The sequence below is a fragment of the Rutidosis leptorrhynchoides genome, chromosome 5 (assembly GCF_046630445.1).
Source record: "Rutidosis leptorrhynchoides isolate AG116_Rl617_1_P2 chromosome 5, CSIRO_AGI_Rlap_v1, whole genome shotgun sequence".
In the NCBI taxonomy this organism is placed as follows: Eukaryota; Viridiplantae; Streptophyta; class Magnoliopsida; order Asterales; family Asteraceae; genus Rutidosis; species Rutidosis leptorrhynchoides.
Genome location: NC_092337.1, coordinates 445,813,105 through 445,824,865, shown reverse-complemented (window position 1 = coordinate 445,824,865; position 11,761 = coordinate 445,813,105). Strand labels below are relative to the sequence as shown.

General features: G+C 35.6%; 1 long non-coding RNA gene and 1 pseudogene across 1 annotated transcript; one reads left to right on the top strand and one right to left on the bottom strand.

Annotated features, from left to right (window-relative positions):
* Positions 1-658: 658 nt before the first annotated feature.
* On the bottom strand, positions 659-11,393 carry LOC139846681 (uncharacterized). The gene is made up of 3 exons (XR_011759143.1): positions 10,390-11,393; positions 1,181-1,284; positions 659-867 (listed from the first exon to the last, which is right to left on the bottom strand). It is a non-coding gene; the product is annotated as an uncharacterized lncRNA (long non-coding RNA).
* Positions 6,478-7,788, top strand: LOC139847234 (protein ENHANCED PSEUDOMONAS SUSCEPTIBILITY 1-like; annotated as a pseudogene).
* Positions 11,394-11,761: the final 368 nt, after the last annotated feature.

Sequence of the window (11,761 nt, the reverse complement as noted above, 5' to 3'; positions counted from 1 at the left end):
GAACTACTACTACTGTGAACAAATTTATTGATCCAAAAGCAAGCCACAAATGAATAACCAACAGAAAGTAATCTAATACCCTGTTTAAATAATTTATTTATCATAATCATAATTCATGATAATACTGATCAAACAACTCAATAGCTCTTTGAAATATCCTTTTTGGTGGTGTTGGTGTGACATAAATTACAACACCCAATAACCACAACATAAAGAGAATGTGTAGGCATCGGTACATACCGGGGTCTACTCTATCAACAATAACAACTTCTAAATCTCTTCAAATGAGTAAAGAGACAACTGAAAGAGAGTAGAGAACAACAAAAAATTACGACCTCCCTAGTTTTTACTGCCTATTTCTCTTTTTACTGCTTATTTCTCCTTCTTATTAATAATATTCATGGCTTTTCAAAAAAAAAAAAAAAAAAAAAATTTAATTATTATTAATAGGGGTAATCATGGGGCGGGTTGGGGCGGTTAAGTGCGAAACTCACACCCATAACCAATATTGTGGTTAATCGATTTTTTTATAAATGGTTAAATCGGTTAATTAGTTGAAATAAAACGGTTAATCTGGTTAACCATTTGGAGCACAAAAAAAAAAAAATCAAGAGTTTATGTCTAACGCTGTAGAAAAAACAATAAACCATTGAAAGTAATCTGCGTCTCATATTTAAAACCCGAAATAAAAAGTAGACTCCAAATTAATGCATAAAACGATAATAACTAGAAAAAATGCAAATTCAAGTAGAGTTTTAAAAGAGTTGAAATTTCTTCAAACTTCAATCTTCATCCATCCAAGAGTCATCAATGACGTGAAACCGGAACTCTAGGAGGCGTAGCGTAATGCCGTAACTGACTAATTCCCTAAAGACGTGATACAGTGGGGATTCTATTTGATTGTGTTTATCTTTTCCAATATTAAGTTTAATGTTACATATAAGTCTATGTGCTTTATTATTTGACCCTCATGTAAAAGAAAAAATTATATCTATAGTATTAAACGGTGCGATTGTGGTTAAAATGGTGCGGGTACATTTCATTTTCATAACCAACTCACAAAATGCGGTTAATCCAAAAACGTTACCCATACCCACGGTTATACATTCGGTGCGGTTAATTCGGTGCGGATTTAACGGCTAATATGGTTACGGTTTGGTTAATGCGGTTTTTTGCTCACCCCTGATTATTAAGATGTTTTTCAATCAGATATCCTATCTCCACTCCAAGGAGATCTTTAACCACCTCATATGACACAAACGCAAGCACTATCGAAGGAACCACCTGTTTAAAATATAAATTTGCATTAGAATAGTTCCCCAATAGCAAAATACACTTTACAATAAACCATACTAACCACATTTATATTGGCATAAAAAAACTTAATAACATTAGAACGGATTCAAAAATCAACAAGTACAATCGATACAAAGAATCTAACCATATACAGAGCAAACAAAGTTGGCTATTTATTATGTCAATGAAAGAGTACTCGGTTAAATTTGGTCAACTCAGGGATTACTCAGCGAATACTCGGTCAAACTCAGTCAAAAATCACCCAGGATTACTCCAAAAATGGTCAAAACTCAGCATAAAATCAGGATTACTTAAAAAATCAGTCAAAACTCGGACATAATCGGTCAAAGTCAAACTTGGTCAAACTCGGACAAAACTCGGGATTACTCCGAAAAACAGTCAAAACTCAGCATAAAATCAGGATTGATCACGTACCTTCGTCACACACTCTCCAGTACTATACCCTTTTTTTACCCACTCGCAGTGTGACGACCCGGAAATTTCCGAGCAAATTTAAACTTAATCGTTGAATGTTTTCGACACGATAAGCAAAGTCTGTAATGTTGAGTCTCAAAAATTTTGAACTGTTTCAGATATCTATTTGACCTTCGATTATTTCCGACGATTCACGAACCACTATCTGTATATATATATATATATATATATATATATATATATATATATATATATATATATATATATATATATATATATATATTAATTTGAAATAGAAACTTATATGAGTTAGTTTATTTGTGTAAATAAAATAATACATGACATTACTATAAATCTATCTATATATGAAAAGTACATTGAATATATATAATTTAGAATTTATTTAATAAACGCTCGTAGCACTCGTTTACCATCTTGATGGTTATTAATCAAGTTAAAAACGAACTTATATGATTTTAAAATAAAAGGTGATCCGAAAATGAGTTATATAAGTTATAGGCTTATTAAAAGTATATTTAAGATCTAATTATTTAATTTTAACACTTTTTATATTTTACCCATAAATGAGAAGGACAGTTAATGTAATTTTTATTTAACAAATTAAGGATCGAATTTTATACCATAATGATCAAAATAAATAAATATAGTTAATTTAAAAATATGGGATTTTTCTGAACACTTTTATCCGTCAGTGATTAACAACAGAGTACGAAATCTTGTCCGTACCAACTTTCGGTAGAAGATACTGTGAATATTGCACGTTTCCTGTAAATGATTGTTAGATATTATTATCAAAAATTATATAATAATTATGCTCACTGTTTTTGTTCTCTTACATCAACTATCTTCTTTTTTTTTTTTTTACGAGGAACCCCCTTAGTGACGAGCCATAATGGCTCCCCTCTAGTTGGTAAACCCCGGGTAAACGGCAAGCCAGGCCTCCACCGTTACCAGGCAAAGCATCCTCTAGTCAATCAGTCACTAAATGGAGCTCGCCCCAAGGTATTTGCCTTGAAGGGAATCGAACCCGTGACCTCTTGCTTCATTGGAAGTCCTGGTGGCCCCAAGGTTATCAACTATCTTCTTATATCTACTTATATATAGCATATGCATATATGTATATGGAAACCAAGAACAACCATTCTTCTTGAACCCATCACAACCACCATCAAAACTAGTGCTTCTGTGTACTCCAGTTTCTATTCGAGTTGCAACCAAAACCCAAACCATCTTGCTCAATCACAATCACAATCGAACACACCAACATGATTTTTGTTGCTCGATAATTCTCACCGCACCCGCCTATGGACACCATAACCATACACCATGAATCACCATCGCAACACCATCTTCATCCCACTCTCTCTCTTTATATATATATAAATCTCTCTTTCTTTTTTTTTTTACTCGATGAAATCATCACAACAAACCAAACATTAAACATCATCATTGTTGCTACTAATAATCTGTTTCCTGTATCGTTTTTGTCGACCACCGAAACCCACAACCGAACCATACAACCATCATAAACCACCACTTTGAACCACTTAGTGTTCCTGCCTGCTGTTTTGACGTGAACAACAAACACCACCATTTTTGTGCTACGGTTTCACTACTGTTTTCTTTCCATTAGAACACCACACACATCGAACCAACACCACCACCTAGAACTGCCATTGAGCTCCACAACCACTTCCACCATGTGCAACCGTCACCCTCGCAAACACCACCTTCTCTCTTCCTTCTTAATCATCTTTCTTTCATCTTTCTGTTAGCTTGGTAAAGAGCTACCATCACAACCACAAAAAACAACCCATCAATCATCATCTCCTTCTATATATACATGATAATATATATACGTACATCACCCATTGATCACCTTCGAACCCTCCAACAACCATCTGAACACCAACATCAACACAAACCGTAAATAAACTGCTGCAATTGTTTACTGTTTCTATTTCAGTCGGGTACAAACACAAAAACTTCACCATACCAAACCTGCAACTCAATAAATTAAACCTCCTCCTTCAATCAACTAACTAACTGGTAATTTAACTCATTCTTCAAGTACATGTTAATTATCAGAAAAATAATTTGGGACTAATTAAATATTAAAAAAAAAAAAGAGAGAGAGATAGACAAAAGAAAATTAAAATAAAATTAATGCACCCTTGCAGGTTGGCAACGGAAGTACTAATTTTGGCACAATCGATATTCATTTTCCCCTTGTCACTCGTCGTAATTGACATGGTCCGTCGTCGGAGAGTAAAACAAACTGATTTGAGAACATTCATTTTGGACGATAAAGCCGCCATGGTGATCCAGGTGGCTTGATTGGGGAAACGAATTATTATGTATACGGAGTAATTAACAACCGCCCAGAAATCAACGGCCACAATTGGGCCTTACAAGGTTACAAACAAAATCGATCCAATTACAACAACCGTTTAATTCTATACGACGTCGCACTTCTCTATCTTCGGACTCCAGGCTGCTGTTAATTCTTTTGTATAAATCACCCGCAATTCTTCTCATCGCTGCAACATTGTCTTTGATTTTAATGCTCATCAATTTAATTTGACTTGACTTTCTATCATACTTATTAATAGGATCGTATACCCCAACAACATGTCATATAATATACGCTCACCTCACCGTTTAAGAAGTAACCATAGAAACGATGTTTTATAATCTAAGTTTCTTTTTGTAAATTGGTGCGATGTTTTTTGGGATAGGAGATATTTGTTGGATACTCCCTTCGTATCAGCTATTGCCTCCTTTCATTTGTAGATATGTGCGTTCTCTTTTGGGTGAGTCGGGATTATTCCCAATTTGTAATGTACTCTTGAGTTCTTGATTTAATAAAAATTATTATGTATACGGAGTAATTAACAAAATAAATTGTATTTATTTACAATACTTGGCCCAGGTTATAAGCCCGCCCAGAAATCAACGGCCAAAATTGGGCCTTACAAGGTTACAAACAAAATCGATCCAATTACAACAACCGTTTAATTCTATACGACGACGCACTTCTCTATCTTCGATCTCCAGGCTGCTGTTAATTCTTTTGTATAAATCACCCGCAATTCTTCTCATCGCTGCAACATTGTCTTTGATTTTAATGCTTATCAAATTAATTTTACTTGACTTTCTATCATACTTATTAATAGGATCGTACATGTCATATAATATACGCTCACCTCACCATTTAAGAAGTAACCATAGAAACGATGGAATTCACTATTTATTTATCAAAGAGTCAATTTTTCCTTTAAAAAACAATTAGTAATAGTGGAAGTTCCCCTTAGAGTCCATTTTATCTATAAGTTCTTTTAACAGATAACTTTTAATAACTTCATATTATGTATTGATGAATCAATGTGTTTATTTACAGTAAGTTATTGAATTTTCTTTGAGATCATTGTTGAGAGCTAAGATTGTTACTTTTCACTTGTTCATCTATAAGTTATTAGTGGAAAACCAATTCGTGTAAACGATTTCTTATTTGATTAAAGTGATTTAATTTTAACAAATTTGATTGGCTGTTGGTATTCAAAAATTGTTGGGCAGTGTTGTATCCCACATCGACCGTGGTAGTAAAAATTAAATAGTTTATAATAGCTTGGATTCCCAATCTCTTTGAGTTAACTTTTGGGGTTGATTGGGCTCAAGTCTATTAAACTCATTATGGTATCAGAGCCAAACGAGCCAAATGTGTGATGTTGGGAACCCATGTGTGCACGTCTCGATGTGAGGGGGCGTGTTGGGCAGTGTTGTATCCCACGGCGGGATACATCTCACTCATCTTCTGCACAGGCTACACCATGACCGTTCCCAACAACCGGAACAGTGACACATGCACAGTTTCTTGGGCGCATTACCCAGGAAGAGTGGCTGGCTGCCTCATCTCGAAAGCCATTAATGACATTCCTACCCAACGGATCAACCGCAGAGCTCCGGGCCAACCCTTACCAGTGATTCTCGCCTCGGCTGTTTAAATAATTTATTTATCATAATCATAATTCATGATAATACTGATCAAACAACTCAATAGCAAGCCACAAACGAATAACAAACAGAAAGTAATTTAATACCCTGTTTAAATAATTTATTTATCATAATCATAATTCATGATAATACTGATCAAACAACTCAATAGCTCTTTGAAATATCCTTTTTGGTGGTGTTGGTGTGACATAAATTACAACACCCAATAACCACAACATAAAGAGAATGTGTAGGCATCGGTACATACCGGGGTCTACTCTATCAACAGTAACAACTTCTAAATCTCTTCAGATAACTGAAAGAGAGTAGAGAACAACAAAAAATTACGACCTCCACAGTTTTTACTGCCTATTTCTCTTTTGCGAGCAAAAATAGTTGTATTCATTCAAAGATAACAATTATTAATTATTATTATTTATTAAGATGTTTTTCAATCAGATATCCTCATCTCCACTCCAAGGAGATCTTTAACCACCTCATATGACACAAACGCAAGCGCTATCAAAGGAACCACCTGTTTAAAATATAAATTTGCATTAGAATAGTTCCCCAATAGCAAAATACACTTTACAATAAACCATACTAACCACATTTATTTTGGCAAAAAAAAAATTTAATAACATTAGAACGGATTCAAAGATCAACAAGTACAATCGATACAAAGAATCTAACCATATACAGAGCAAACAGAGTTGACTATTTATTATGTCAATGAAAGAGTACTCGGTTAAATTTGGTCAACTCAGGGATTACTCAGCGAATACTCGGTCAAATTTGGTCAAACTCAGTCAAAAATCACCCAGGATTACTCCAAAAACGGTCAAAACTCAGCATAAAATCAGGATTACTTCAAAAATCAGTCAAAACTCGGACAAAATCGGTCAAAGTCAAACTTGGTCAAAATCAGGATTGATCACGTACCTTCGTCACACACACTACGGTACTATACCCTTACTCATTTTTACCCACTCGCAGCCCGATTAGTGATCCAAAAGCAAGACGACGTTAACTACATAGATCCCGAAAACAGCCCGGGAGTAAAGTTTATCCACGCGACTTCTGAAGCAACTCTGGACGATATCATAACATCGACGTACGTACCCTCGATCGGTTGTTCATTCATTTTTCAATCTTACTAACGCCATTAACCATAATGGACACACATTACCATTGTTGTCCATTCAATTCACTGAGCTTGTCGAAGGAATCTTGGTCGGTGCCTGACTCCTAGGTGCCTCGGCTAACCCTGTTTTAGCCGATGAAACGTCTTTTTGGCGCTTCATGGGTAGCAACTTGGAGCAAAATGTTCAACTTGATCAAGGAACCCGATGGTTATTCCATATCGCATCCTCCTATACGCAAATGCACTGACCCTGTTAATTATAGATCTCCCGTATACTAATCACGAAAAATTTGTTGCACGAAATGAATCTACCATGCAAGTTCCTTAAACAAAGATTCTTCCATTTCTCGTCAGCTTGTGTAGCTAGACTCAAAGTAAACTTTGAATGCAATACGAATATTGTCTCGAGCTTAATTACAAGAAGTGTGCGCGCTTTTATTGAGATGTGTGACGCGAACGAGAGAATTACCCGACAACGAAAAAACCGTTTGCAAACTTGCGATTAATCCAATGAACCCGGCCACCCGTGTCAATGATTATTTTGGTAACCCGGTTCATATATCTAGTTCAGGGAATAACAATTGTGTACGATTTGTTGACCCCGTGGGCTCGGGTGGGCGATAATTAGGTTGCACGAAGCGGTGAATAATAATTATGACACAACAATCGAGAAATGGATCAAGTCGTGGTTAAGGAGCCCGATGATACGTAAAATGGATGTACAGCTAGTGATAGAGAACCCACGTACTCACAAGTCCCTTCAGCCAAATGAAGGGCAACCCAAAGAAGGGAATCTTTACAAGAGAAAGGGACACGTACTCACAAGTCACTTCAGCCCAATGAAGGGCAACCCAAAGAAGGGAATCTTTACAAGAGGAATGGACACGTGGCAAGAGTAACATACTGGAATTCTGTTAGTGGTAACGTCACAAATTCTGTTACATTGTGAATTCATTGCTTGGGCAGCAAGTGATCGTAACCATAGTGCTTCTATAGTTCTATATATTGTGAATTTACGGTATTCGAAATAATACTCACAGCGTTTATTACACTAACCGAATTTGTTACGTTTTCTATCTCTTTCTCCCTCGTCATTTTCTCTCTCATAATATTCACTCTCTCTCTCTTTCTCTAAAATTTTAACACCAAATCACAATATCTATGTGAAATCAATGAATAAAATGTGACTGATATCATAATCACAACTAAATCACTTGATATAATCACGACTTTGATGACGTAAGAACCGTTTATTTAGTTGTGATTATGTCTGAATCACATTTTATTCATTGATTCCATATAAATATTGTGATTTAGTGTTAAAATTTTAGAGAGAGAGAGAATATTATGCGAGAGAAAATGACGTGGGAGAAAGAGAGGAAATTTAACAAATTCGGTTAGTGTAAAAAAAGCTTGAGTATTATTTTGAATACCGTAAATTCACAATATATAGAACTATAAAAACACTATGTTTATGATCACTTGTTGCCTAGGCAATGAATTCACAATGTAACAGAATTTGTGACGTTACCACTAACACAATTCCAGTATGCTACTTTTGCTACGTGTCCCTTCTCTTGTAAAAATTCCATTCTTTGGGTTGCCCTTCATTGGGCTGAAGTGGCGTGTGAGTACGTGGGTTCTCTATCACTAGTTGTACATCCATTTTACATCACTATATCTGGCAAACGGGTCGAGATGGGTCGAGTTGGGTCAAAGAACAAATGGGTTTGGGTCAAAACGGGTGATGGGTGGGAATTAAAATGGGTCGAACAGGTTGGGTCGAGACCCAGGTCGGTTGGGTCGAGCAAGTAAAAATGTTCTTGTTTGTATTTTTTTATGTATCTCTTCCGAACACGCGCCCCGAACACGTGCGTCGAAAACACACCTAAAAAATGCGTCGAAAATTGCGTGTAGAAAATGTTGATCGAAAATGCGTGTAAATAATGACCGCCGAAAAACGGGCCACAAAAACGCGCTCCGAAAAAGCGCGCAGAAAACGCGAGCCGAAAAAGGGCGAAGAAAACTGCGTCCCGAAAACACGCCCCGAAAAAGCGCCCAGAAAAGGAGCGTCGAAAGCCGAAAGCGCACGCCAAAAACGCCTGCCAAAAACACGCCCCGAAAACATGGGCCCAAAAAACGCGGGCCGAAAACGCTCTTCGACAAACGCACACCAAAAACGCCCGTCGAAAACGCGGCCCGAAAAAGGGCCCAGAAACGCGCTCTGAAAACGCTCGCTGAAAAAGTTCGCCGAAAAGCAAGGGCCGGAACGCGCCCTGAAAATGAGTTCCGAAAACGCGCCTCGTAAACGCACCCCGAAAACGGCCCAAAAACGTGCTTCATAAAACGCACGTCGAAATCGTGTGTTGAAATCGAATCTTTTGAAGTAAACCCATTTGGGTCTTTAAGTAATTTTTTATTATGTGATTGGACCCATTTGGGTTTTCATGTAATTTTATATATTATATTATATGCTTGGACCCATTTGGGTCTTTAAGTAAACCCAATGAACCCATTTTGAAACTTTGGGTCTTGTTTGCCAGGTCTACATATCACCGGGCTCCTTAACCACGACTCGATCCATTTCTCGATTGTTATGTCATAATTATTATTCACCGCTTCGTGCAACCTAATTGCCGCCTACCCGAGCCCACGGGGTCAACAAATCGTACAAAATTGTTGTTCCCCGAACTAGATATATGAACCCGGTTACCAAGATAATCATCGACACAGGTGGCCGAGTTCATCGGATTAATCGCAAGTTTGCAAACGGTTTTTTCGGCTCTAGTTATTGAGTCGACAGAAAGCGTCGATTTATTGGTGACTTGACTGACTCTTAGAGCCTAAATTAAATTTCAGGCAGGATTTAAAACCAATGAAAATTTGATTTACCATTTCATGGCGTCTCAATTTTATTTTTAACTTTATTTAATTTTTTTAATAAAAATTCCTACATATTGGTCGGAGGTCCACTCGGAAGCAATCTATGTATCCGTCGAATATAGAGAGGGATGACTTTCTCTACTTTTGAGAGTGTTTTCACTCTAGGCGGAGAAATGACTTGTTTTTATTCTCGGATAGGAGAAAGATTGTCGACATCTCACCTACTCATACACCACTTATGTGGTATTAGGTTTTTGTTGTTTTTTGTTTGTTGTTAAAGGAGCCCATGCAAACACAATGTCTTACATAACTTAATATGATATTAGACTATCGCTTTCACATGCTCATCTAAACACGCCTTAAAAATGAACAAATATATGTTGGGACAATTCATTTAGCTTAGTATTTCAATACACATATCATTATATTGATCTTTCTTCTAGGTTAAATTAATAATGCATACCAATTTAACATGACTCAAAATGACATTTAACACCATATAAGAAACAAGATCACCAAAGACACATAATTCTTGACCTGAAACCAATGTCAAACCAATGTCAACTGCTACAATTAAGAAATGCAACATATAAAATGATTAAAGTTTGAAACTTTACCTGAGATAAAAGACAAATGAAGGACGGAAGATGATTCCTAGATAAAAGACATATGGTGTTATCGAATCACCTCATCATTTCAAGAAATTTCTTCGCATCAAAGCGAGGCAATTCACGAGCTTTAGGCTTCCATTTCCAGTACATATATCCAGTGTCTGGCCTCCCATTTCCCATACAATTTTGATGACTTTCAATCTATCTACACGTGTTATTCGTATAAGCTAGACTACCTGGATTCGTTAGCCATTCACCGTCAAACAAATCACATTTTTCAGATCCATTACCTTCACAATATACATTCGGTTTCAGTTTTCAACGAAATCAATAACATAATATTAAATCTTAAATCTTATATCAGATTGATAAAAAAAATTTGTCAACTTTCAGTACATAGTACTAATCTCACATAACTAAACTCAAATTTGAATAACAAAAACACAAGTAAATGCAGATAAAAACTACAAATAAAACAGATCATGAAATAATAATAATAATCCCAGCAATAAAAGTTTTACCTTTATAGATGAAAAATGTACTTCCATTGAGAATTATAATCAATTACAAACATTATTCAATATCCAACATCAATGATAACAACCCACAAATCATAATCCATATCTTATCTATATCTATTACAAAATCATAAATAAAGATCTAAAAAACTGTACCTTTATGATTAAATTATACTTTCAGTGCTTTTTATCATCAATTGCAAGCATTACACAAACAAAAAGAACAATATGCATAAACCCATTTTTAATGCAAACCACACAAAGTGAAACCTAAAAATTGTACCTTTATGGTTAATTAGGTTTAAAGATTACAACCCAAAAATCATAATCCATATCTTATCCATATCTATTACAAAACCATAAAATAAAGATCCAAAAAATTCTACCTTTATGATGAAATTCTACTTTCAGTGCATTGTATCATCAATTGCAAGCATTACACAAACAAAAAGAACAAAATAAACCCATTTCTAATGCAAAACCACACAAAGAAAAAACCTAAAAATTGTACCTTCATAGTGAATTAGGTTCAAATCTTTAGGAGAATCATCAATATCAACAACAGTGGTGTTAATGTTATCATCAGAAACATTAGGGATCTCAGTTGAAGATTGAGAAAAAAGAAATCTTAACCCAAACCCCACTAATAAAATTGAAATCCCTAACTTAAAAAAAAAAAAAAAAAAAAAAAAAAAAAAAAAAAAAAAAAAATTGATTCCGCTTGAAAGCTGATTTCCAACAATTTTGTTTCATTTCCCCTTTGAGTGACTGTTGTTTTAGTGTTCTAAAAGTGAATGGTTGATAGATGGATTTTAGGAAGAGCTAGAAAAAATTTGACAGCGCGTTGCTGCGGTTGTATT